The sequence below is a fragment of the Lepidochelys kempii genome, chromosome 4 (assembly GCF_965140285.1).
Source record: "Lepidochelys kempii isolate rLepKem1 chromosome 4, rLepKem1.hap1, whole genome shotgun sequence".
NCBI lineage: Eukaryota > Metazoa > Chordata > Testudines > Cheloniidae > Lepidochelys > Lepidochelys kempii.
This window is the reverse complement of record NC_136383.1, coordinates 17767797-17793861: the sequence shown is the minus strand read 5'-3', so window position 1 is coordinate 17793861 and position 26065 is coordinate 17767797. Positions and strand designations below refer to the sequence as shown.

General features: G+C 38.4%; 1 protein-coding gene across 8 annotated transcripts in view; it reads left to right on the top strand.

Moving 5' to 3' along the window:
* WDFY3 (WD repeat and FYVE domain containing 3) overlaps nt 1-26065 on the top strand; it is a 262135-nt gene that overhangs the window by 3526 nt on the left and 232544 nt on the right. The window contains exon 1 of one of the 8 annotated variants that reach the window (XM_073340561.2): nt 24056-24321. The exons of the other annotated variants lie outside the window; for them this stretch is intronic. The gene's annotated coding sequence lies outside the window, so the exon portion shown is untranslated. Of the gene's footprint in view, nt 1-24055; nt 24322-26065 lie in introns of those variants that run through there. 8 annotated transcript variants of the gene reach the window in all.

Sequence of the window (26065 nt, the reverse complement as noted above, 5' to 3'; positions counted from 1 at the left end):
TTTCCCAACATATAATAAATATCTTGATTGTTTCTCAGGCTCACCTGAATAATTCACGTCTGGAGATTCAAAAAGGGACTGCTGATTAACACACTTGCAGTCACCTTTTAGCCCTCAGTTTTCATGAACAGCAAAAAACCCAGAGTCCAGACTACCGGATATCAGAAAAATGATGTACTTCTGGAATCAAGAATCTATTTTTTTTTTTAAGTTAACGGAACTTTTGGATTCCAATACGTTGGGTACTCTAATATACTGTCTTAGACTATGCATTAAGAACAGGCTAACTTTGTCAATGTTTTTGTTTTTAAATCATGTTGCATGTTATTGAACAAATGTTGATGCAATGATATAAGTCAATACTACTTTGTAATTTTACTAAATGATTTAATACTAGCTGGTGTAGACTGACAAATCTTACAAGATATAAAGATCCTTTAGGATTGCTAATATTTAATATATCAAGATGTGTTGACAGATAATCATTAGTTGGTCCATGCTGTTTTTCAGTCATTAGTTTTAGCATTGAAATGTTGATTTGTGGTCTTTTTTTTTTTCTTTTTTTTATTTAATCTTAAGATTTGCTTAAAATTCAATTGTATCTAACTAGAAGTGGTTGGTGAGCTAAGTAGCCTTCAGTTCAGGTTTGTCTGATTTTGTTTGATAGCTGGGTAAATACAGGACAGGTTAGGACTTTCTTGGTGTAAACTTAAGTTCATGGAAATGCCACTTTACACTTGGTTGTATGGGTGAATAAAAAAGTTGTAGGAAAATAAGATTTTAATGGTTTCAGGGTATAAGATAAAAATTAAATCTTACAAATCTTGGGTGGGGGGGTTACAATTTCAGTTTTTTTAACATTAGCATAGGCTAAGGCAGAGATGGGGAGATGTTTTGGCTTTATCTGACTCTCCTTGAAGTCAATAGGGGTCTTTACTGTTGACTTCAACTGGAGTTTGGTGAGGCTTCTACTCTAAGTCTACTCATGACAAGCTTTTCTTTTTACATGGTGGTGCTTCAATTTTTATTTGTTTTAGAGTGGTCCATTGAGGCCCAGTGAGCATCGGGTTATCTCCTTGTGCTAAGTGCTGTATATTCATTCTAAACTTAGTGAATCAGATGTGCTTTGGATTTTGGATTTATAGTATGCACAGGCTTCTAACTGCTAAAATGGGCACCCTTTTTATTATACTTGAGTTCTGCAGTTTTTTTGCATTTTGGAAGACTCATCCTCTTCCTAAAATAACCTTGCCCAGGCTTGTAAACATTTGTGGAAAAAGACATGGCCAATGCCATTCAACTGACGATATGCATTATAGACTCTGTCTTTGGCTGTGGGCAGCTCTTCTGAAGCATTAGGTATTGGTACTGCTGGAGACAGGATGTTTGATTAAATAGGAATCTTGTGCATACATGTTGGGCACAGAGAAAAATCCCCACAATTTATTTCTCTCCCTGACCTCTTTATTTTGTAGTTGTGTTTAGAAGCCAGTTAGCTATGGCTGATGGTTTTTCATTGAGTTGACCTGAATTTTATTTCTTGTATGTATGTGTTTTTAAAGATAAGTCATGGCATTCAGTCAGGCTTCTGCGGACCAACTATGCAGGGAAGCAGCACTGAAGAAGGAGGCAGTAGCAGGTGTTCTGTCTGGTGCTACTGGCTGCTGCTGGAGTGAACCTCCAGGCACTGGGTAGAGATTTTTAAATATTTGTAAATTATTTTTATTGGTTTCTATTGCAAAATAAAGGACACTTTGTTTTAAACAATGTTGTCTTTGACTCTTGGCACCTCTTGCTATAAGCATGTGACTCTTCCCTCTTTTTCCATGACCAGACAGTGATTATTTTCAAATGGTTTACTATGACAAACAGGCCCTAGTTATAATTTACCAAAATATTTTATAATCACACTTGCCTGGGAGATACTTAAAACTGTAGGAAAATCTATCAGTATGCTATGTCAGAACAGCTTTTTAGCAGCCCCTTAAAACTGAGCTACTGTAATCATTTCAAAACCTACAGTTTGAAAAATGTGATCAGATCTTTCACTTCTGTATTGTAAAATACATTACTAGATAGTATAATTCTTCACAAATTTTCATTTTCAGTATCTTTAAGGTAGACGTCTTCGAAGCATATACCTTTTATGTGTTTTTTAAAAAAAAGACAACAGACCATTCCAAATAATTGTTGTCTTCAACTAGTCTCTGTAGATGTTTACATCATAAGAATCTATAATAGTGGTGGGAGTTGGGGATGTGTTTTTGTTTTACAGTAAGTGATCACTACTTGTATCTTCAGCAATTCACTGCTGAGATGCCAGGAATGTATTGAGTTGCATGCTAGAAAGCACAAACTGTTCGGCAATAAGAGATACAGCACTTAATGATTTCCAGACAATCTTCAAGAAATTTTTTAAAGTTTAAAAGTACCTGTCTTTCATGACTCCGGAGCTAAAAACCCTAAAATAACGTTTAGTGTTTTTTAAAAAATGTTTGGGGGTTTTGCAGTATTAGTCTTCAATTATAAACACTTGTGAGCAAGGAAATTCATCGTTTTGGTTACCCAAGCAGTCATAACTATCCCGTAGCAAGGGTCAAAGAACCAGAAGAGACTCGGATCATTTTATCAAGAAACTCAAAATTCTTCAGCCATGTAAAGTGCTAGTGTAGACAAGTCCTTGGATAAGTTTGCCCAAAAGTGAAATGCCGCCACCTCTGCAGTGCAATATAGCACAGTATTACATATTCAGCAGTTTATTGAAGATGACCATATTGAATTGGAATTACGTGAGTAATATTTAGATAGGGAGTTTGTAGTTACCTAAATTGGAATTTTCCGGATGCTTGGATTAATTTATGCTTCCAGAAAGCACAGTGGATTTTCAATAACCGAAAGTAGTCAGGACTTAGTTTTTGCACATTATCTGAAAGGTGTCATGTCCAGCAATTCAATTCCTTCAGACTCCATATTGAGGCATTATATTAATGTTGTCTTGGCATAACTATTGCCATATGCTCTCCGTGCCATATACTGAATCATTAATACTATTTACTGCAGCAGTTTGCTTCCCTTGGAGGCTTTGCACCGTAATACTGACCACTTCATACTCTGCTTAGTTTGAGCTAGGATAAAATTGTAAGATGTGATATAGATGAAGTCTTAAATGTACTCGTATGTTAACCAGTTTGATGGTTGTGCACAAAAATTCTTTGATGTATTTGAACCATTGCAGTGTAAAAAGTGGTGCTCTTTTTGGTTTCCTGTTATCTGTGAGATTGTCTACTCTAGTGGGTGACCTATGTTGGATGGAAATAGGGGAAAACCACATGAAAAATAAGGGACAATACTTGAATTTAAAGGGCATTTTAGAGAAACATAATTTCACTTAGCTTATTGTGCATTCTTCTCTCAAGTGTACAATCTATTGCCTTCAAGTGTGTAATACAATTATCATAAGGTTCAATTTAACATTTAAAGTAGTGCATATTAGTTTTAAAACATTTAATACATCTTAAAATAAGGGATGGGTGATCACACTAAGGGATCCTTCTCTAAGGGAGAAATCAATGAAATAAAGACTCGTCTTAAAAAAGGGGACGAGTGGTCAAAGTAAGTGTGTGGAATAAGTTCTGATGAAAAGCATGGAACCTGGTTAAACATTTGAAAATATCTTGGCAGGTATTGGCAAGAAACTTCTTCACAGGCTATTGATACTGAAGTTGGAAAGTTGTATTTGGGAGAAAAATACTGAATTCTCTGTGAGGCTTGGAAAATGTGTGTTGGAGGTGATTTTTGTGCTCTTGACCTTGAGAATATCTGCTTTGCTAGCAACCCATATGTTGTGTGCAATTAATAGCTTTCACATGGTAGGCATCCCCTTGTTCATCTGCTGTGTTTAAGATAATTGCTATATACAGGTTTGAACTGTCCTCCCTACTGAATAGTTAAGACAACGCATACTCATAACGTCTATAGGATCAGCTGATAACTGATTAGAAATGTTACTTGAGTTTTATTGATACTCTGGGTTTATGCGAATAGATAATATGTGCATTGATTTTTCTTTATGAAGTCTGTTTACTGAGTAATCTCCGTTGTAGAAAGGTAGAGTTGGTAGAGAATGCCTCAACACGTTTGCCACAATATGCCTAAACACATTTGACTTAGATGTTGCATCTATTAAATGCAAAAATAGCATTACATTAAAGTTAATGTTGCAAGATCAATATTATGATGATTTCATAATCAAAATAAATCCAAAAATTAAGGTGGTTCCAGCAATGTGAATTTGGCCACTTTGCATATGCTGCATATCTTGCATTATGGATTCATGCAGAGGACTAAAAGAGGAACAGAAAAATGCCATTTAAAAAAATTAATTTGGCTGAACAGTGTTGGCTGATGAACCTCAGTAAGTGGAATTTTCTGACTCCTAAATATTTTATTTCAATCCTCTATATTGCTTTGTTGCTGGTCTTTTTGTATCTAATTTGATTGGTAGTTTTTTTTTTAAAATGGAAAAATAGTAAGGAAGAAATTTGTAATGAGTGCATTATGGATAGGCAATGCTTTTTATATATTTAAATTCTTACCTGTAAGAATCTTAGGGAGGTGTGGGTTTTAACTAACCCTGAATTTAAAAAGTAGCTTGAGGGGATTTTCTAAAACCAATTCTCCCCAGATCATCCTAACTACTGAGGGGGGTATTCCACCTTTCTGTCTGTGCTTTTTTTTGAGGCTGGTCTTTGCCATAAACTCCAGTACCTTGTGCTGCACCTATCTTTGCTTAGTGGGGCTGTGAAATTGACATCATTTTTGATAATTTTTCTGATAACCATGGGGTTCTGCATAACACCAGCAAACCTTGTTGACTTTTCTTTACCACCTTAACAAAGCTGTGAGCAGTAGCAATGGCACTAGAGCCGTCTGTCTGCATACTTAAGAAAACAGTACTCATTTCACTTTTGGAAAATGAAATTTGCTATGGTGAGGGCTAGAACCTTCTTCTTTTTTTTTTTTTTAAGTTAAAGCTGAAACTCTGCCAAAAAAAATAAAATAAAAAGGTTTAGACCACCACACTCTCTTAGGAAAGACTCTTCATTGGTGAACAAATCTCTTCCTCCCCCTTTCCGTGCCGCCTTCATTATGAGCATGTGAGGGGAGTTATAGTAGAAACAGTTCTGCACCCTTTACTGTAGCACACACAACTAACATCTACTGTACTTTTTGAACCAGTGGTACATAGATTCATAGATTAACTGATCTTTAAATATTCATGGTAAATAGGCCCAATGACCTGTGATGGGATGTTAGATGGGGTGGGATCTGAGTTACTACAGAGAATTCTTTCCTGGGTATCTCTGGCTGATGAATCTTGCCCACATGCTCAGGGTTTAGCTGATCACCATATTTGGGGTCGGGAAGGAATTTTCCTCCAGGGCAGATTGGAAGAGGCCTTGGAGGTTTTTTGCCTTCCTCTGTAGCATGGGGCACGGGTCACTTGCTGGAGGATTCTCTGCTCCTTAAAGTATTTAAACCACGATTTGAGGACTTCAGTAGTTCAGACATAGGTGAGAGGTTTTTCGCAGGAGTGGGTGGGTGAGATTCTGTGGCCTGCGTTTTGAAGGAGGTCAGACTAGATGATCATAATGGTCCCTTCTGACCTTAATATCTATGACTCTATGACAGGCCGTTCATTTGGTTTTAATCCAGACAGTCCTATTTTTAAACGGTTTGTTCCCTGTCTGGTACTGGTATTGGTATTAAACTGTGTGTGGTTTTGTCTGGTATCTCTCACACACACAATGCCATTTTGAAGAGAGTGACACTCTGTCCTGCCACAGTGACCTTGCAGGTCATGCGGGCAGGGTCATACAGGCGGGGACAGGCCCATGGTATTCCTGGAAGTACCAGTATTTCTGCTATTCTGCGGAAGTGACAGTAGTCATGCTAATTACTGCAGTGTGTGTAAACATACCTTCATTTTTAGAGTTTATGCAAACAGTTGGCTGCTGGTACCCCTCAATGAACTTTGTAATAAAGTATGTGAATGTTTTTTATAGTACAATGTGGGGAAAACTAAGCTACTGGTTATGGGGACTGGCTAACTTACTGTGTGAGACAGCTTGTTTTCATACTTCCGAAGAAGCTGCTTTCCCATATCTTGTTTATAATATGTTGTTATGCATGTTCATTTAAGTTTACTCCTTACCTTTTTCAGGTTGTGTGAATTATTTTTTTATTAGTTTAATTTTGATTTTTTTTCCTAAGTATAGGAAAAGATTTCTAAATGAAAAAAGAATAGGCCAATTCTTCTGTATTTTGGCATTATTTGCTTTCTCCCCTTCTCCCACCCTACAGCAATTTCCTCCCCTAATTTCAGGGATGATAAAAGAAATTGATGAATCATCCAGTAGGTCACTTTCTAGAAGATTTTATCCTATTCACTTTAGTGCTGAAAGTACATTTGGGATTTTGTGGTGGGCAGTTGAGGGGAAAATGACTGAAGGCTCCTGCAGTTGCAGATACAACGGTTTTGACAATGAAGCTGAAGCAATGACAGAAGTGTCCATGATAGGATGGTTGAGGGGAAATGGAGGCTACTCAGAACTTTCTGGAGGCAATTCCTGCCTTGTTTCTTTGAGGTCTTGGCAGGCCCTTTTAAACTGGTGAAGTCCCACTGTGAAGGTGGGACAGGATTAGGAGACGTTTTGTGGGAGCCTTTTTACTCACTGAATGCTGAGGCATCTAGATCTACTGAAGCACCCTGTGTATTGATATTGCTTGCGGGGGGAGGGCAAGGGCAGGGGCAGAAGTTAATGGATCTGCTTCTACTTGGATCATTTTGCCATTCCCCACCTTCCTTCCCACCATCCCTCCGCATATGTGTGTGGCGGGGGGGTAAGCATGCTTGTCGGTCTGCTTTTCTACAGTATTATTCATGTATGTTTATAAACTCTCAATCGTAAGAAACAGTGATGAATTAGGTTTATTTAAACTCATTTTTGGTGATATGTTGTTTCAGCTGATAAAGTTGAATATCATGTTAACTAAAGGTTGCTTATTGTCTCTAACATTGGAGCTGATAAATTCTTCTTAGAATAATTTCTGAAACTGAAACATTATGATTAATTAGTTGCAACAAATGAGCTGAGATTAAAAAGAGGAGGGCCAAAAAGGAGTTTTTAAAATAAAGTCTCCTCTCCATGTTACTTGTACTGGGTTAATTGGGTATCTTGATAGGGAGATGCAGTTTTAAAAATTAAGGACAGAAAGATTACGGCTTGGGGACTTTTTTGAAAGAGAAATTACAGGAACTAAATATGCCTACCTTGGTTAGAAGATATGACCATTTTCTGCAATATCTTTGGGAGATACTACTGTAATAAATTAATGCATCATTGTGGGCCAGGGATTGTATGCAATTCCATGAGGTAGAGTGACTACAGGTCCTCCACAAATGAAGAACAGTGGGGAGTGATTAAGCAAATTCACTCATATGATAGGTTTCAGAGGAACAGCCGTGTTAGTCTGTATTCGCAAAAAGAAAAGGAGTACTTGTGGCACCTTAGAGACTAACCAATTTATTTGAGCATGAGCTTTCGTGAGCTACAGCTCACTTCATCAGATGTTTACCGTGGAAAGTCTGCTGCAGTTTCCACGGTAAACATCTGATGAAGTGAGCTGTAGCTCACGAAAGCTCATGCTCAAATAAATTGGTTAGTCTCTAAGGTGCCACAAGTACTCCTTTTCTTTTTACTCATATGATATGTACAGATAAGTACCACCATCTGGAGAGGCTTGCATATATTATCTCAAACTGGATTCTGCAGAGACCACCAGACAAATAAAGGACTTCTGGAGAAATAGCCTGAATTTAAACTGACTCAGGCCTTCTTTCTGAATGAGCAAATGGACAGGACCTTCTGTCCAAAACAGGTGGAGGGGTGGGCTATCCTTCCTGGGAAGGGGTTGGAAGGACTTTGCCTATTGAAGCCCCGTAAGACTGATTGGTGACGTCTGGCAAGCTTTTAGCATGCATATAGGAAGTCTTATTAGTTTTTTAAAAAATGATTTCTCTGCAATGCTTTCACTTTAAGAATAAATGTGCTTACTTAGAGCTGTGTGGTAACTTTGTGAGTGCTGGTGATTACCAGCCTATTCAGGGAGTCTGGCTTGCTGGGAAAATCACAATGTAGGAAGGGAGCTGTGCAGCCTGGAAATATCCAGGAGGGAGAGAGCTGTGGGTTTCCAGCCAAAAGCGTTGATGGCTGAAGAGCCAGCAGCCTAGAGGGGGTGCCTTTGGAGGATCATGAGGGTTGGGGAATACAGGCGCATTTGCCCTGAACTGTGACATAGGTGCTGGAGGCTTTGAGAGACAGATTACAAGAATTAAGTAGGTCTAGGTTGGCCAGAAGATAACTAAAGGAGATAGAACAATTTGTCACCTATTTTTTGGATTATATGCAATTTTCATCATAAATGTTATAAAGTGTGGATGAGAGGAATTTATTCTTGGGATGGTAAATTTGAATGACAACTTTTCAAGGCAGATGTATAAAAAGCTGGATGGTATAAAATGCAAATAAGGGAGAAGTGATTAAAATGGATTAAGGAGAAAAAACAGGTGTAATGGGATGACTTCAAACAAATCACAGTATAGACTGAGCATGGTGAACAGTTTACTAAGTAAGATTTGTTAAACTGGAGAAGTAAAAACCATTACTCAAGTTGTTGTTAATTAGACAGAAAAAAGCACTGGACGCTGTGCTCAAACAGTTCTGTGCTGCCATGGGGCTGAAGTAGTTGGCCTAATAGGTCTTTTTCCTCTCTAATTTATTTGGATGCTAGACACTATGGAATCTTCACTGCTAGGGAAAAAAGTTACCTCGAGACCTGAATTTGTAACAAAAAGGATTAATATTTTTATTTCAAACTAATGTTGTTTGCCTCAGACTCAGATGGCAAAAGGTCTGAGTGGCAAAAAGATGGCATGATTTTGGAGGTCTTGAGGTTGGCAATACTGAGAGTGCCCCCACCTCCAAAAAAAATGTTGCATGAAGAACTTCCATTTTTTCCCGTTCCCTATTGTTCCTACTTTTTGTGCCCTTTAAAAAACTAATACATTGTGGACTTCTAATTTGCCTTTGGTTTTTGAGCTGTTAAGCCTCACTCAGGTCGTATTTTCAAGCTTTTCTCCACAACATCTAGAAATGTACTTTTATTTTGAAATTAAAGCAGAGGTTCTCACATAACATGAGTCTAAGCTCTAGGGTTTTAAGAGAAACCCCGAATAAATTGAGATATATGATAAAATTGCCAGAGTTGACAACGTTGCTTCTTACTACTTGTTTCCTCATTAATAATGAGTGAAAATATTTAACTTCAGATTATTAGGAAATTTAGTTAGGTTTGTGGAGGTAAAAATAAGTCTCTAAAAATAATTTCTGAGATAAAACTGGATAGTGTTTTTCTTTGAAATAGTCATATGGATACTGGAACTGATGTATTTTTGGTATGCCATCACAATTTAATTGCTCATGCTCTGTACTCAGCAACATTTTTAGCAATGAACTACAATTCAGATATAAAAACCTCAGTCTCTGAGGATTTCATCTAAGAGGATGTTAGTATGCCTGTTAATTAGGTTTGTTAACGTTTCTTGTTCACAATTTTAAGCAAAGAGACTGAAGTATTAAAGATGCATTTTTAAATTAGATTTTGAGTGGGGCAATAAGAAACAAGGGAATATTTAAGCTTTTCCTTTTTATGGAGAGTTAAAGGTACAATATCAGAACCTTTTCTTTTAAGTCTATTTTACTTTGAATGTGATACATTTTGGTAATTTAAGTATTCAGCTTTCCATTTCTTCTTTAATTTAGCCTTTTTTAAAGTGCTGTATCAGAAAAAAATGGATCTCTTTGCTGTAATATCCTTACAATTTATAATGCTAGCATGAATGTATAGAGCTCTGGGAATCGAGACATACTAGGAAACTGGCTGGATTCTCAGCTGGTGTAAATCAGAATATTTCCACTGACTAGTTTAAAGCAGCTGAGGCTCTGGCTTACTGTTGACTTAAAGGCACATATGTATATTTGCATGAAAAAATTGCTTCTGTGACAAGAGAAGACATGGAGCAAGTGCACACAATCAGTATTTGTGCAGTGAACCAGAATTGTGGTGTATTTGTTTATTTTCAGTTCTTGCCCAGCAATAGGTGTGTGTTAAATAATAAAAGTTTACAAACTCTTGAAAACCTTGTTTACATGTAGCTGTTTTTTCTCCCAAGATAGGTTAATTTTTATGGGAAGCTAGTTAATTGTATCCAGTTTAAAATAATATTTAGTACATGGCACATCAGGAAGATTGGTGTCAAAATATTTTGGCATGGGTAGAATAAATCTAACATTTAGTTTATATTTTTTTTCCCCTACAGTGATTTTTGTACTCATAATAGTGGGAAGGGGAGGGGAAATGAAACTGATGTGCAGTTCTCATTTCTATTAGAAAGAATTATGCATAACATGCTTTCCATATGTGTTAACGTTTCAAATGAGAACACAATGTGTTAACTGTAATACATACAAATATACTAATTTGAGTTTGAATTAAAAAAAGAAAACTACAGTGTATTTCATTATAAATTGCTGGTACTGCAGAACATGTGGCCAAGTAGTTAGTGTTTTTTTTTTTTTTCTCTTTTAGCATTAATCCAATGAGGAGGTCAGAGAAGCACAGAGTTCAGTTATGGCATCTGATTCCTTGCACATGTCCTCAGCCCATGCCCTCAATCTCCCCCCTTCCCCCCCTCCAAAAAAGAAAAAACCTAGCTTATGGTGGGATATTGGAGAATTCTTACTATTTTTAAAAACAAACTAAAATAAAAATATCTAGCTGTCATTGAATATTTTCTTGATAACTACTTAACTTCTCCAATAGTTAAACACAGAGCTAGCTGCAAATCAGTTTATTTGCAAGATAGAACATGCTTAGCCACTAGCAAAAATAATTTCGCCCTCTCTCTCCTATTTATTGTTAGCTTTAAAAAAGGATATACAAAGAAAAGTGGAAACATTTTTGATTTTGAAAAAGAGTAAACTCTATTTTTAAGCTTTTTGTCCCCATCTTTAAATGGAGTGGTTTTGTAGCTGTTCATGTGAATGTAACTTAGTGGTTAAAACACGGGGGTTTTTGTGTTAGCTTTTGGTTTTCTACTCCTGATTCTCACTGCTTAGCTCTGTGACTTTAGGCTTAAAGCAACACCCACCATCAACTTGAAATTTAGCCAGTTTAAAAAAACAAGTTTAATAGTTTCAGGTATTAGACTTGGCTTTAACTTGACCCCCTAACAGTATTTGTTTTTATAATTTCAGTTTCTTACTTAAAATGATTTTCTATTGCAGTGAGAAGCACCCTCAAGTTCCTGAGAACTTACGTGCAATTCCACAAGGTTCAGGCTAGAAAATTCTTGTGTAGAATTGGGGCCAAATTTGACTATCAATAACACTAGTTGTTGGAGTCAGTTGATACTGACCCCTGTTACGTGACAGGGTATTAACCTCTTCTTGAAAACCTGACCCATGTCAGATGACTGGGGTCCTGGGGGGAAAAAAGACCAATCTCTTACCAGGATGGCAGTGTATTGTGCTTTTATTTTATGTTTTCAGAAGTAATCTAAAGTAAGTTTTTAAAAACAGGAATTTTAAGCCCCGTGAATTACTCAGCGTGCCTGAAAGGGAACCTGGCACAGGGCTGGTGGTTTCAGTGCTTCCAGTTTTTCCTGAAAGCATGTGATATATTGGAGATGGTGAAATCCTCAGCGCGCTATGTCTGGTGTTTGGTAACCCCCTAAAATATTTGACTGTAATTGTGTTGTATCACTGGGTTGTAAAATGTGGATTAGTGTAGTAATTTTTGATCAAGTTGTGTTCTAGAGAAGGAGCATAATTTATGAAAGGGGAGGAAGAAGCTTAATCAATGTGTCTTTTGCTAAGTCTGTTGGGTTGCTCTGAACACTTACAGTGGTTTTCTGTGACAAGCTGATTCATGATAACTAAACTAAACAATGTTGGGAATTCAGTGCAATCAGGTGAAGGGGCCTTTTCTCTGTTGATGAGAGTAGATAATATTAACAAACTAATACAAATCTGAGGAACCATGTGTACTCTTTCACTCTCCTTTCCCACACTAGAAGCATGCTTTCATGGAAGTTTGCCTGTAGTTTGGGGATAGGAGTGGAGGGGGAGCAGGGAATGTAAGTTGTTCAGGGCACAAGTGAAATCTAGTACAAGCAAAAAATTATGACTGTGCTCTGAGCCTAATACTAACTTTGAATAGAGTTGAAAAAGTATTGGAAGGGAATTACTATTAAATTAACATTAATATTTTGTAAGAGAGAATTAGATAAGATCAGGCTTTTGAGAAACTGAATTACAGTAAAGAACCTCTAAAGCTAGTTAGAACCTCTAAAGTTCACTAGGAGAAATTATACTCCTGGGGGGATTCTGTGCCAAAAAATAAATTATGTACACAGAATTTAAAAATTCTGCATATTTTATTTGTCAAAATAACACAATATAATCACACCAGTGTCAATTATTTTAGTAATTGATTTCAAAATATGTCAGCAAGTACATCTGTAACAATACAGAAAACAAAAACATTCCCCCAGGAGTAGAGAGTTAAAGAAACCGCTACGACAACCCAGTTCCTGTTTCTCATTTATGCTTTTGTTGGACACCTCAGTTTGGGTGTGTCACACATGCCAGCTGGGCACATCTTGGGGGAAACTCTGCCCCTCCAGTCTCAGACAACCTCTCCCCCACAGAGCCCAGCTGTGAAACTCATTACCACTAGATAACAAGACCTTGATACTGGCATCCCTTACACCCCAGAGCCCAGGGATCCAGAGAGAGAGAGAGCCTGATGCTGGGTCCTGGGCTTGTACGACATTTCCTGCAGGCCGCCTACTTTCTTCAGGATGTGTTTGGAACAGTAGCTGCCCAGAACCCTGCAGCTCCTTTTCCCCTTGGCAGTGTCCTGTATTTGTGAGTTGGAGAGCTGAGCTCTGCTGGATCCAGCAGCCTCTAATGGTGGCCAGCAGCTCTACAATACCAATTCTGTGTGGAAAAATGAAATTCTGTGTAAAACATGAATTCTGCTCGAATTCTGCCTTGTGCAGTGGCGCAGAATTTTGCTGGGAGTACAATTACAGTCAGGAATTAATGGACAAGCTTAATTTTGTTGTTCAAAAGCATTAAGGATTGTTGTCTTAGAAACTGTGAATATTTATCGTCTAAGTATGTAATTTCTTATTCATTTACTTAGCAACTTTCATTATTATAGTAGAAAAAGATAACCTTCTCTGTCTAAATCCAAAGCGAAGGCTTGATTTATGTTTGTTTCCTTTCCCTTTGTATTTTCAAAAAAATATATCGTACCATTCTTTTTCACACCAATTATACTGGTCAACAGGGGTTTAACTTAGGGTGACCAGATGTCCCAATATTATTGGGACCATCCTGATATCTGGGGCTTAGTCTTATTTATATATATGGTATATATACACATACAACTGTACCTTCCTCCATTCCTGGGGGAAAAAAGTGTCCCAATTGTCCACACTTGCTATCCGGTCATCCTCGTTTACAGTAATTTGATTGTTTAACTTAATCAGTTTTATAAAACAAATTTGTAAGGAACAGTTTTATTAAAGAAAAACAGAAGAACATTAACAACTAGGTTCTGACATAATAGACTGTATAACTGAACCAGAACAGAGAGCTTTTCTCTGATTTGACAATTTTGAGAGTTAAGATGCATTCAGTTTCACTTAAATTGAATGTATGAGAATAAAATTTGCCTAGTTTTATAACAATGTATTTTTGTTTGTGTGAATTCAATAAAAGAACAATTTAGGGAACTAAACATAGAATTTAATCCTTATGAGTAAGATTTCTGTTGACTAAGAACATAAGAATGGCCATATTGGATCAGACCAATGGTTCATACAGCCCAGTATCCAGTCTTCTGACACAGTGGCAGTTGCCAGATGCTTCAGACGGGATGAACAGACAGGGGAATTCATTGAGTGATCGACCCTGTTGTCCAGTTTGAGGTTTAGGGACACCTACAGGATAGACCATCTTGGCTAATAGCCATTGATGGGCCTATCCTCCAGGAACTTAATTCTTTTTTGAACCCAGTTAAACTTTTGGCCTTCACAGCTCTGTCACTGGCCAATACCAGGTGCTTCGGAAGATGTAAGAAATGCCATTGTGGACAACTTATTAAATCACCTGCCACAGGGGAAGCTGCTTTCTAACTTCTGGCCTTCTCAGTTACTGGTTTATACCTTGAAACAATAAGATGCCTCTAATGCCTCTCTTTTTCATGCAGAACATAGGGCTTTTACGACTGACTTCCATCTTTGTTGGTCTCCTCGTGCAGTCATAGCTTGTTCTCATGTCATTGTGATAGCTTTCAGTTCTGTCTCTCTTGTGCATTTCTGTGTTATCTTTGGTCTGCCTCATCACCTCTGGCACTGTTCCAGTACAACACCTGTTGTTTGGGTCTTCTATGAATATCCTATCCACCTCCATTTTCATTCTGTAATTTCTTGTCCTATCAGCTTCTGTTTGGTCTTCCTTCAGAGTTCTTAGTTTGTGAATTTTTTTTCAGCCATCTGATATTGAGGATTTGTCTAAGGAAGAAGTTAGTAAGGTTTTAAGACTCCAAGCTTCAGCACCGTATAGTAAGACCAGTTTATATCCCTGTTTTTTAAATACCTATTCATTATAACTGGACCTATTCATTATGAATGTAAATGGCTAATTCTTTTTTTGAATCCCACCAAGGTCTTGTTATTTAGTGGTAATGAGTTTTACTAATTAGCTTTTTTTATACATAACTTTTTCTTTGATTAGTTTTCATAATGCTATCTTTCAGTTTCATTTAATGACCATTTTACTTAAAATGAGCATAAATGGCAGCACTCTATTTACCTTTTCTATATAGTCATTATTCTGAATACTTCTGTCATGCCTGTTTTTATTCATCCTTTCCAAAGTAGTCATAATTTTTTGTTTTTAATTTTAAAGCTTTCCATGTTTCTGATATTTTGTCATCCTTTATATCTTTTCTAGTTCTGATTCATGTTTTTTGAGACAGCATTACCAGAACTGAATATAGTATCGCATGAATTTGTATCATGGTATTATATTTGGCAGTATTCTCCTTCCCATTCCTTATGTGGCCTAATTTTTTTTTTCTTTGACCACTCTTACACATTGAACATGTCCAGCTGAGTTAGAACCAAGTAAATGGAAGAGTAAATTTGGAGTAGGTATCTGCCCAACATTTTGTGTGATTAAAACAGGTGTAGCCTCATAATATATTTCCATGTGAGAATTTTATTGGTAGTAAAATCTGAAAATCTATGCCTTTAACTATCTATTTCTTTAAAGTGCTTTCCCCCTCCAAAAATGGCACCAGGTAGTTTTAATCTAAAACTCGTGTTTTATATGTGTAGAGCTTTCCCATTAAGATTAGGTTCTCCAGGTATTTTTAAGAGAGAGTGAAGAACTTTTCTCTCACAGGACTCATTAGAATTAGAAGTTGGGATTATTTAAAAACAATTTATACCACTGATGATAGCAACAGGAATGACGCTCCCCTCCCCAGCCCACCTCATTTAAGGGTCCTTGGGCCCATGCAGTGCTCCACCCTCCCGCCCTGCCATAAAATGAGGACTTGGAGGAGCCAGCTCTTGGGCTAGAGAAATTCTAGCTAGCAGGAACAATCACAAGAGGCAACTACGAGAGGAATTGCAGCATACAACTGGTTACTGATGTTATCACATGTCTTTCTACGGTTGTCACTCTGGACACGATCTCCTGTGATGATTGGCTGCTTCTCTCTCTCTCTCTCTCTTCACCTCAGCCTTATTCCAATTCTGTATCCTCCATGTTTCCCTCCTTCTCTGCCTGAGGTCCCCTCTCCCTTCTTTTGTCATTGTTTAGCTAATCTACTAATTAAAACCCCACCAAAAGAGTTAAAAATAATCCGTGTTTGTAAAGCATCATGTTCACTGTGTATGTGTTATGCCTTTCCCCCACCTTGCCTAGCACAATGGGTTCTCGTACTCAGTTGACCCTTAGGCACAACCATAATAGATAGATAACCTCACTGTCACTGTTCTTTTTATTAACTTCAAACTTCCATTCTGTTATTGGCAGGAGAACTCAATTGCTTTTTTGAGCAGTAGCTTCATGGCTGATCTGTGCCCAACTGCTTTGGATTTATTAACAGGGAAATTATGAAACTTTAAATGTTTTATTAAGTTGTGGAATTGGGAGTTCAGGGAGCCAAGAACCACACAGGATAAGACCTATAAGTGGTACTTGAGCAATAGTAAAATTACAAGATGATATATGGCAAAGGTAATATAATTTTGGGATTTAAAGAAGTCAGTTCATGCCTTCCATATGTCTTTCTAACCAATGAAAACTGTCTAACAATCATTTAAAAACTTACTAGTTTTACTTTAGTTTACTGGAATTACCAAGGTTACAGTAGTTTGATTGCATTTCCTTTCGGACTTGTAGTGAGAGAAACTTACCTACTCATCAAAAGTAAGATTATACATCTAGGAACAAAGCATGTAGGATGTGCTTACAGGAAGTGGGGCTGTGACACTGTCAGAGTATCCCCAAAGTGTCCAGGGTCAACCACTACCACATCATTTCAGTGTAAGGGAGCCTTTACTGTGCCCAGTGAAGTAATTCCTCCCAGTGGCTGCTGGCAGCACAAGCTCTCCACTCTGGGCTCTGTGAGCCCCACTCTTTCCCTCTGCAGGCTAGTAATTAGCACACCGCAACTTGTTATACTTGAGTGTGCAGTTCCTTATCCTCTGGACACCCACAATATGTACCCATCCAGTGCCTCAGTGGAAGAAGTGTACCCCAGTTTACTGGCTTCACCTGAGTTCAACACTCTCCTTAGCACACAGCACTCAGATATGTCTGGAGTAAATGCAAATTGAAATTTAATTAATAAAGCTTGAGTTAGCAATTCAAATAAAAGCAAGTAAAAGGATTTGGAAACAGGGTTACAGGTAAAAGAAAAACATAACACTCAATCTATTGTCTACACTTCTTAACAAGTTACTTCCCTGTCTAATAAGGTATTTCCCTCCCAGTGCTCAGTCCTTATGATGAGGGGACGTGATCGTTCCCCTCTATTCGACATTGGTGAGGCCTCATCTGGAGTACTGTGTCCAGTTTTGGGCCCCACACTTCAAGAAGGATGTGGATAAATTGGAGAGAGTCCAGCGAAGGGCAACAAAAATGATTAGGGGACTGGAACACATGAGTTATGAGGAGAGGCTGAGGGAGCTGGGATTGTTTAGCCTGCAGAAGAGAAGAATGAGGGGGGATTTGATAGCTGCTTTCAACTACCTGAAAGGGGGTTCCAAAGAGGATGGCTCTAGACTGTTCTCAATGGTAGCAGATGACAGAACGAGGAGTAATGGTCTCAAGTTGCAGTGGGGGAGGTTTAGATTGCATATTAGGAAAAACTTTTTCACTAAGAGGGTGGTGAAACACTGGAATGCGTTACCTAGGGAGGTGGTAGAATCTCCTTCCTTAGAGGTTTTTAAGGTCAGGCTTGACAAAGCCCTGGCTGGGATGATTTAACTGGGAATTGGTCCTGCTTCGAGCAGGGGGTTGGACTAGATGACCTTCTGGGGTCCCTTCCAACCCTGATATTCTATGATTCTATGATACTTGTCCAGTCCAGAGAGCTGGGATCCACTTTTCACAAGACACTCACACTGACTGTCTCCTCCATAATGGATAACATTTTGTGCTCTTTTTCTTGCTATTCTATAGTCCCAGACTTTTGTCTTTGTCAGTGCGCAAGCCTGCATCTCTTCCAGACTGTAATAAATGCTGGGCTGGGTCAATGGATGTCACATGTTCTCATTGATTGAGTCAGCTCTGAGACCCACCTTGCCTCAGGTGACATATTCCACTTCCACAGTTCTGGAACCCAGTATTCTTCTTTGAGTGCTTATTTGTGTCCATTCCAATCAGGTGTGTGCACATGCACGGTAGCCAGAAGATTTTCCCATAGCAGCGTCGGTCGGGTTGGTCTGGGTGCCCCCTGGAGTCTTGCCTTTATGGCGTTCAATATAGAACCCTGCCGACCTGCCACCCGCTCAGTTCCTTCTTATCGCCAGTGACGGGTTAGCTGGAACTTCCCTGTGCTCTTGTCTCAGCAAGCGCATTTAGTAGTCTAGAGCGATGGCATGGTCTTCCATTCACTCTTTCACCACACACTATGCAATCACCCAGCAGGCCAGAGACTATGTGGCCATTGGAGGAGTGGTGCTCCAATCAGGGGATGACTCTGACCCCACCTCCTGAGCTTGGGCTTGTGAGTCACCTGGTTGGAATGGACGTGAACAAGCACTCAAAGAAGAAAAAACGGTTACCTTCTCGTAACTGTCATTCTTGGAGATGTGTTCATGTCCATTCCAATACTCCCCCTTCCTACCCGTTTGTTGGAGTAGCCGGTAAGACGGAACTGAGCAGGTGGCGGGTTGGCAGGGGTCTATATATTGAGCGTCATAAAGGTGCGATTCCTGGGGGTGCCGAGATGGACCCGACAGATGCTGCGATAGGAAAATCTTATGGCTACAATGCGCATGCACACACCTGATTGGAATGGACATGAACAACACATATTGAAGAACAACAGTTATGAGAAGGTGAGTAACCATTTTTTCTACGTTACATAACTCTCAAAATGTTTCCTATACAATTCTGTGGCAAAAAGCATTAATGTGTTTTTTGGATGTATAAGAAGTTAATATGGAGTAGGTAGGAAATACTACTTCCATATACCACAGTTGGTCAGACCACTGTTGGAAGACTCTGTCCTTTTCTGAAGTCCACGCTTCAAAAAATATGTTGAAGGTACAGGAAAGAAGTAGAAGAATGATAATCAGTCATTAAAACTTGCGTTACACTGAGGGACTAGGACTATGACTATACAGCAGACAGAGGTGTGATTGCAGCATGTTTCGACATACCCGAGCGAGCTTTAATCTAGTTAGCTCAGGTGTCAACCCGGGGTGTGGCAACTTCACTGCTGCTATCCACCCAAGCACGTACGCAGGTTCCCTGGCAGGAAAGGTGTGCCACCATGGTCCCAGTATAGAAAGATAGATAACCACAGATATTGTTCATTCCTATTCGATTTCTCTGGTATACATCTGAAAATTAAAAAATGCTGTTGGGAAAAGGATTGCCTTAATAGTTCTGAATAATTGTTCCTTTATTACAAGCTCTTGTGGTAGCTAGAAGGGTCACTATCTTTAAAAAAAAAAAAAAAAAAAAAAAAAGTTGACCTTGCACTTGACCAAAGGAAAATGCATGATGTTGAAATGCTTCCAGTTTCACATGTGATCCTGATCACACTGTACCAGTGATCTATCTTAGTCACTTAGTAACACCCCAAGTAAGTAGTTTAGAGCAATTTTGATTCTTTTAAAAATTGTGTTTAGTTTATTGGTTGTGTGGTTTGTTGAGTTGGTGTACATTTAATGTGATCAAAGCAACCTGGTAAATTTAAGGTGTCAATTTAATGTGGTTAACGAGACAAATCAGCCTTGGTTATAAATGAGTATGTTCATGTTAGTTTGTGTTTCTCTTGAAAAGGCAGATAGAATAACTGGGGGAAAACTCAAATCAATGTATATATTTTAGAAAAAGTAACTGTGAAGGTCATAATTATGGCTGCATATACGTTTTCATTTTAGTCCTCTGTTTTCAGAAATTTACACTTCTCAGGATGAATTGTATTAGGCTTTGCTCAAAGGTGTGAGGGTTTTTCTGTTGTTGAAAGTTTGACCAATAATAATTAATTTTGGATATGAGAATAAAAGTGTTGTTTCCCCTACAAGAAAATATTGTGCAACTTCTCCCCTATTCTGGAACCACTCTGCCACAGAAAAAAACCTGAAGGTAAACCATTAAAATGTGTTTGGAATTAGTTCTCTGGAGAGATGTCATTCTGTGAAGGAGAAAATAACTTGAGCTATTACCCTGTGAAAATTGCATGCAGTCATGCATAGTAGGTTTCTGCAATTGATTGTTTTCACACAACTCAGGAAGGGGCATTGAGATGTGCATAGTTGTTTTGGGGTTTTTTTGGGTGGTGGTGGTGGTGTTTTTCTGTTTTTGTTTTGGTGGGAGGGTTGGTCTCCCCCCCCCCCCCCACACACACACTTATTTTTTTCAGTTCTTCAGTCATCACCAGAGTGTATGCTTATTACTCCTGCCCTATCCTCCTTTCACTTGTCATTTTTCCTCTTTTCTTTTCTACTTCCCGGTTACTTTTCTTTTTGTACTCATTTTTCTGGACTTCATGATCGTTTTCTTCATGTTTTGCCTCTGTGTCTTGTGCTTCTACAAAATCTTTTTTGGTGGCAGCACCACCTGTGGTAGAGAAGGAAATGCTTCTGTTTGACTCCATGGTACTGCTTATCTGGATGCTTCCGAGTTGAGGTCAGCTGTAGATTTATAGTTCACTGTTCTTACCACCTTTTCTCCTCTACTCTCCATTATAATTGCAATTATGGTGCTATGCTGCCATTGTTACGAGGGGTTCTTTAAATCAATGCTTATTTTACTTCTCATTCTCCCTCTCTGTTCTGAAATGCCATACTTATAAAATCTTATGTTCTAACGAAGAAGTGCCTTGTATATCACTTTATTTATCTAACATTACTTTTTGTTGTTGTTCTGTCATAGCCTCAAGGACATGCTATATCTTAGATCTGCTTTCAAAAAAGGGAAGAAATCTCTCTTCTCAGAATTGTTGCTTGACTCAGAAACTCGAGGAATGCTGATATGGTCTATTGTGTTCCATGCTTAAAATAACTAAATGGAATTTGTGTCAAAAAAATTTTTTTGAAAGACCTTACTTCAGAAAATACCATCAATTTTACTTTTGCTCTAGGTAGTTCAAAACCATGAAAGAGTAAGGAGTTGTTCAACAAGATTCAGTAAGAATGTGGATTTAATGTTAATTGGAGGGGAAATGTGCAAGTCTCAGCATGCATCATTGAAACTCGGTTCTGCTTTTTGTGGATCTTTAGAAGTAGTTTTTTCTATAATTAGAACGGTTTCTGATGTATGAATTAATTTGGTCCTATCTTTAATGGCATTGAAATTGAGAAGACAAGTGTGTTTCAAATTTGAAAATGGTATATTACTCATATTTATTTTTTATATATTTGTATTCTAGTAGTTGCATATAGTTGTCTGATTTAGCATTTACCTCTCTTTCAGCTTTGTAGAGTTGACTATACTGTGATTTCTGCACAATCTGTTGCTTATGAAAAAGGAATCTAGCATGATTTCCTGTGTTGCATTCTCTTTCCTTGATAGGATCTGGAGAACAGGAAATCAAGGCATTAAGACATTGAACAAGTAATTGAAACTCTGTTTTGTCAGTTTTTGTCTTGGTTCCTTAAATTAGCTGCAGCAGGGGAACTTCTAAGGGTGAGATCTAACTCAGTTAGACATTGATGTTTGGTGGTGAATGAGTCTCCAGACTTTTAACTTATTACATTAAAATTAAATAAAAAGGCCAAACATGGCAGCCACACTAACCTTGTAATCCAGAAGTGAAAGCAGCAAACTTTCAAAGGGACATCGTTCTGTTAAATTGGGCAAAGGAATATTAGGTGCTTAAAGGAAAAAAATCTTTATTTTCCACTGCTTCCTATATGTTTCCTAATATTGTCATTTTAATTCTCCCTTTGGTCATTTATTGAATTAAGCAAAATGAATACAAACCAGCAGTAAACAGATATAAGTGTGTTTACAAAAGAGTTTGCAAGGGTTTAACTAAATAGATTTTAAAAATGATTAAATTAAACTGGTGCAACTTATGTCTGTAGATAGAGCCTTAGCCTTGTTCTTTCTATCTTTCTGCCTCCTAAACCCAGAGCAGTCTTCCATTCTCATCTGCTATCTGCCTCTCCTTCAAATACCTCCATAAAACTCACCTACTCAAGCAGCCCTGCCTCCCTTATCACTAATAATTCCTTTACCCTTCCTCTCCTGATCTATTGCTCAGTGTCTTGTCTCATTTTAGGTTGTAAGATCTTTGGGATGGAGAGTTGGCCACAGCTTTGTTTGTAACAAAATGTTGTTGTTTTCTGACTTGTTTAGGTTTTAGCATTGAGTTTTCTGGTGTTTAATTGTAACATTCTGTTGATGCTTTTTTAACATTTTAAGTGTTGAGAGTATTTCCCATCACAATCCAACACAAAGAAGGAAGAATGAGTGGAATTCATTCCCTCCTGCAGCCGTGAAGTAGAAAGAGGAGTCCGGAAGTGCTTTCCCCATGCTCCCAGCTGTGCAGCCACAGTTGACCACCAGGTCGTTGTCTCAGACTCTACTAGGATTTGAGTATGTACAAATATGTTTTAGTATTGAATTTAGCTAGTGGCAGAGCTGTATTCTTCTGGCCAGTACCTGCTGGTGTGGTTTTTTTTTTTTTTTTTTTGTTCCCTCAAGTTAAGATCCTTTCACTGTATTTATCAATGAGATGGAAGAAAGAGGGAGTAGAAGAAGTTAGGGCAGGGAATAGTCAGTGTAAAGGAGTCTGTCAATCAAAATTCAGAGTTGCTGTAGGAGCATTAGGTAAGATAAGTGTCTTATTTAATTGAGTGCAGAGAAGTTAAGGGTTGATCTGAATTCCTTTGTGATATATTCACAGTAAGGAGACTGGATTTTTGCTATTCTGCAGCAAACCTTTACATGAAAACATGTGGACCTCTTGTGATTTCCATTGATTTCACATTGTGGGCACTACTGTGCTGCTGTTGCTATAGAACTCCTAGTTTTGAGGATGGATGGACTGGGCCCACTGCCTTCTCCTCCTCCTGCCACACAAAGTCATTCAGTGGGTGGTGGTGGCAATCACAACCCAAAAGAAACTTTGAGTCGACTCACTATTGAGATGCACACCACCCAAAACTCATGTTGATATTACCTATAGTTTGAGTGGCCTTTGTGGCAGAGAGATGATATGATGTGGACACGATATCAAAAGATACTAAATCCGGGGAGACAAAAGATTGGCTGGAAGTCTTCTCTTGTGTAGAAAAAATTGTCTAGGGACAAGAAGCCTGGAAGTGCTGTATTAATTTGTTACCGAGTCCATTATTGAAGAGCCTTTTGTAACTGATATTTGTTACTTGTTCTGTGTGTGCATATTGAAAACTACACTTCAAAGGCCAGACCTGGTACAAGAGCAGCAAGGAGAGCTCCTGAGTTTGGGACTGGGTCCCTTCATACCTGTGTAATCAGCCACTAAAACAGAGATTGGAGTGAGGAAGAAGGGAACAAATTCCTTCACTAAGTAGTAGGTGAAGCAATGTAAGGGTAGTTCGTCCATGTACGTTGTCATAATAAGATTGTGACTCACCTGAAGCAAGTAACTTAAGCTGATGCAAACCTTGCTACTATTGATAAGATGCATTGGTGCCTTTTGTGCTCTAATAGCCAAAATTTAAAGGAGCCTCAACCCAGGCTCTAAATACACTCAGGTAGATTTATTTGAACAAAAATCTGTTTTGTTGATCATTTTTCACCTTCACATGCAGGCTGCGAAATCTAAACCAGCAAATAACTTCCCCTCACCACCAAATACATTTTATGAGAACTTCAGCTTCCCCTGGCTGTCCAACTAACACAAGCAAGTATGATCTTTGTTTTTAAAGAGGAGCTATCATGTTGACAATCTTCATGTTTTTTAAAAGCTAACAAATTTCCCTTTCTTTTTTTTCCCTAGTCTTTGGCTTTCTTCAGCGTTGTAAGGTCCAAAGATCCTTCAGCAATGGATCTTGAATCTGTTTGCATTTTTTACTGCAGATTTTTCCTCCAGTTCAGGGGTTACTGGTTCACAGAAGTCCACTCCTGCTGAATAGAGTACCAGCTCTTTTTTCTCTGCTCCCACTGCTGTGGGTAGGATGGAAAAAGCACCTTGCTGCAGAGCTTTAGCATCTGTGGGCCTGAAACTTTTTGAAATTAAAGCCTAAGGTTAAATTTCTGGTGCAGTTGGGCTTTAATTTGGCTACATCTATTGCCAAACTTCTTACCTGGCTTAAAAATACAAGAGGAGCAAGTTATTGCAACAGGAAGCCTTACTGAAGAATGGAAACTTCGTTCTGCGAGCAATCAATTTTTTTTTCTGTTGAGGTTAATGAGATTTCACTTAACGTTTTCTGATCAAAGAGTAAGTGAATTGGTAAAAATTCATCAGTGAAAACAAAATGACTGAAGTGGAGACCAAAAAATGGCTTTTTAATGGCATTATCAGATAGTTTCTAGATAGTGCTAACAGCTGTTATATTAAATATTGCATTTATGTGGTTGCACACCCACGATATGAAGATTTTTGTGAATAAAAAGTTAAGAACATAAGAACAGCCATACTGGATCAGACCAATGATCCATCTAGCCCAGTATACTGTCTCCTGACAGCGGCCAACGCCAGGTGCTTCAGAGGGAGTGAACAGAACAAGCAGTCATTGAGTGATCCATCCCCTATCATCCACTCCCAGTTTTTGGCAGTCCAAGGTTTAGTGACATCCAGAGCATGGGGTTGCATCCCCGACCCTCTTGGCTAATAGCCAGGAATGGACCTGTCCTCCAGGAAATTATCTAGTTCTTTTTTTGAACTCCGTTGTAGTTTTGATCTTCACAACATCCCCTGGCAACGAGTTCCCAGGGTGACGTTGTTGTGTGTGAAGAAGGACTTGCTTTTGTTTGTTTTAAACCTGCAACCTGTTAATTTTATTAGGTGATCCCTGGTTCTTGTGTTATGTGAAGCAGTAAATAACACTTACTTATTCATTTTCTCCATACCGTTCATGATTCTATAGACCTCTGTCTTATCCTGTCTCCGTTGTCTCCTTTCTAAGCTGAACAGTCCTAGTCTTCTTGATCTCTGCTCATATAGAAGCTGTTTCATACCCTTCGTAATTTTGGTTGCCCTTCTTTGTACTTTTTCCAATTCTAATATATCTTTTTGAGATGGGGCAACCAGAACTGCAGGGGGTATTCAAGGTGTGGGTATACCATCAATTTATATAGTGACATTATGATATTTTCTGCCTTATTATCCATCCCTTTCCTAATGGTTTCTAACCTTGTTAGCCTTTTCTGTCTGCTCCTGCCCACTCAGGAGATGTTTTCAGAAATGTATCTACTATGACTCCAAGATCTTTCTTCAGTGGTAACAGTTAATTTCGATCCCATCATTTTGTATGTATAGTTGGGATTGTTTTCCAGTGTGCATTACTTAGCATTTATCAGCTTTGAATTTCATTTGCCATTTTGTTGCCTGGTCACTCAGTTTAGTGAGATCCCTTTGTAACTCTTCACAGTCAGCTTTGGATTTAACTATCTTGAGTGATTTTTGTATTGTCTGCAAATTTTGCCACCTGTTTACCCCCTTTTTTTCCAGATCCTTTATGAATATGCTGAACAGCACTAGGGGACATCACTGTTTTACCTCTCTGTATTGTGAAAACTGACCAGTTATTCCTACCCTTTGTTTCCTGTCTTTTAATCAATTACTGATCCATGAGAGGATCTTTCTTCTCATTCTGTAACTGATTACTTTGCTGAAGAGCCTTTGGGGGGGATGTTAAAGGCTTTCAGAAAGTCCAGGTACAGCTGTATCCACTGGATTACCTTGGTCCACATGTTTGTTGATCCCCTCAAAGAATTTGAATAGATTGGTGAGGCATGATTTCCCTTTACAAGAGCTGTGTTGACTCTTTCCCAACAAATTGTGTTAATCTATATGTCTGATAATTGTGTTTTTTACTATAGTTAACCATTTTCCAGTGTGGAAGTTAGGCTTACTGGCCTGTAGTTGCCAGGATCACCTTTGGAGACTTTTTAAAAATTGGTGTGTCATTCCCTATCCTCCAGTCATCTAGTATAGAAGAAGCTGGTTTAAAAGAGAGGTT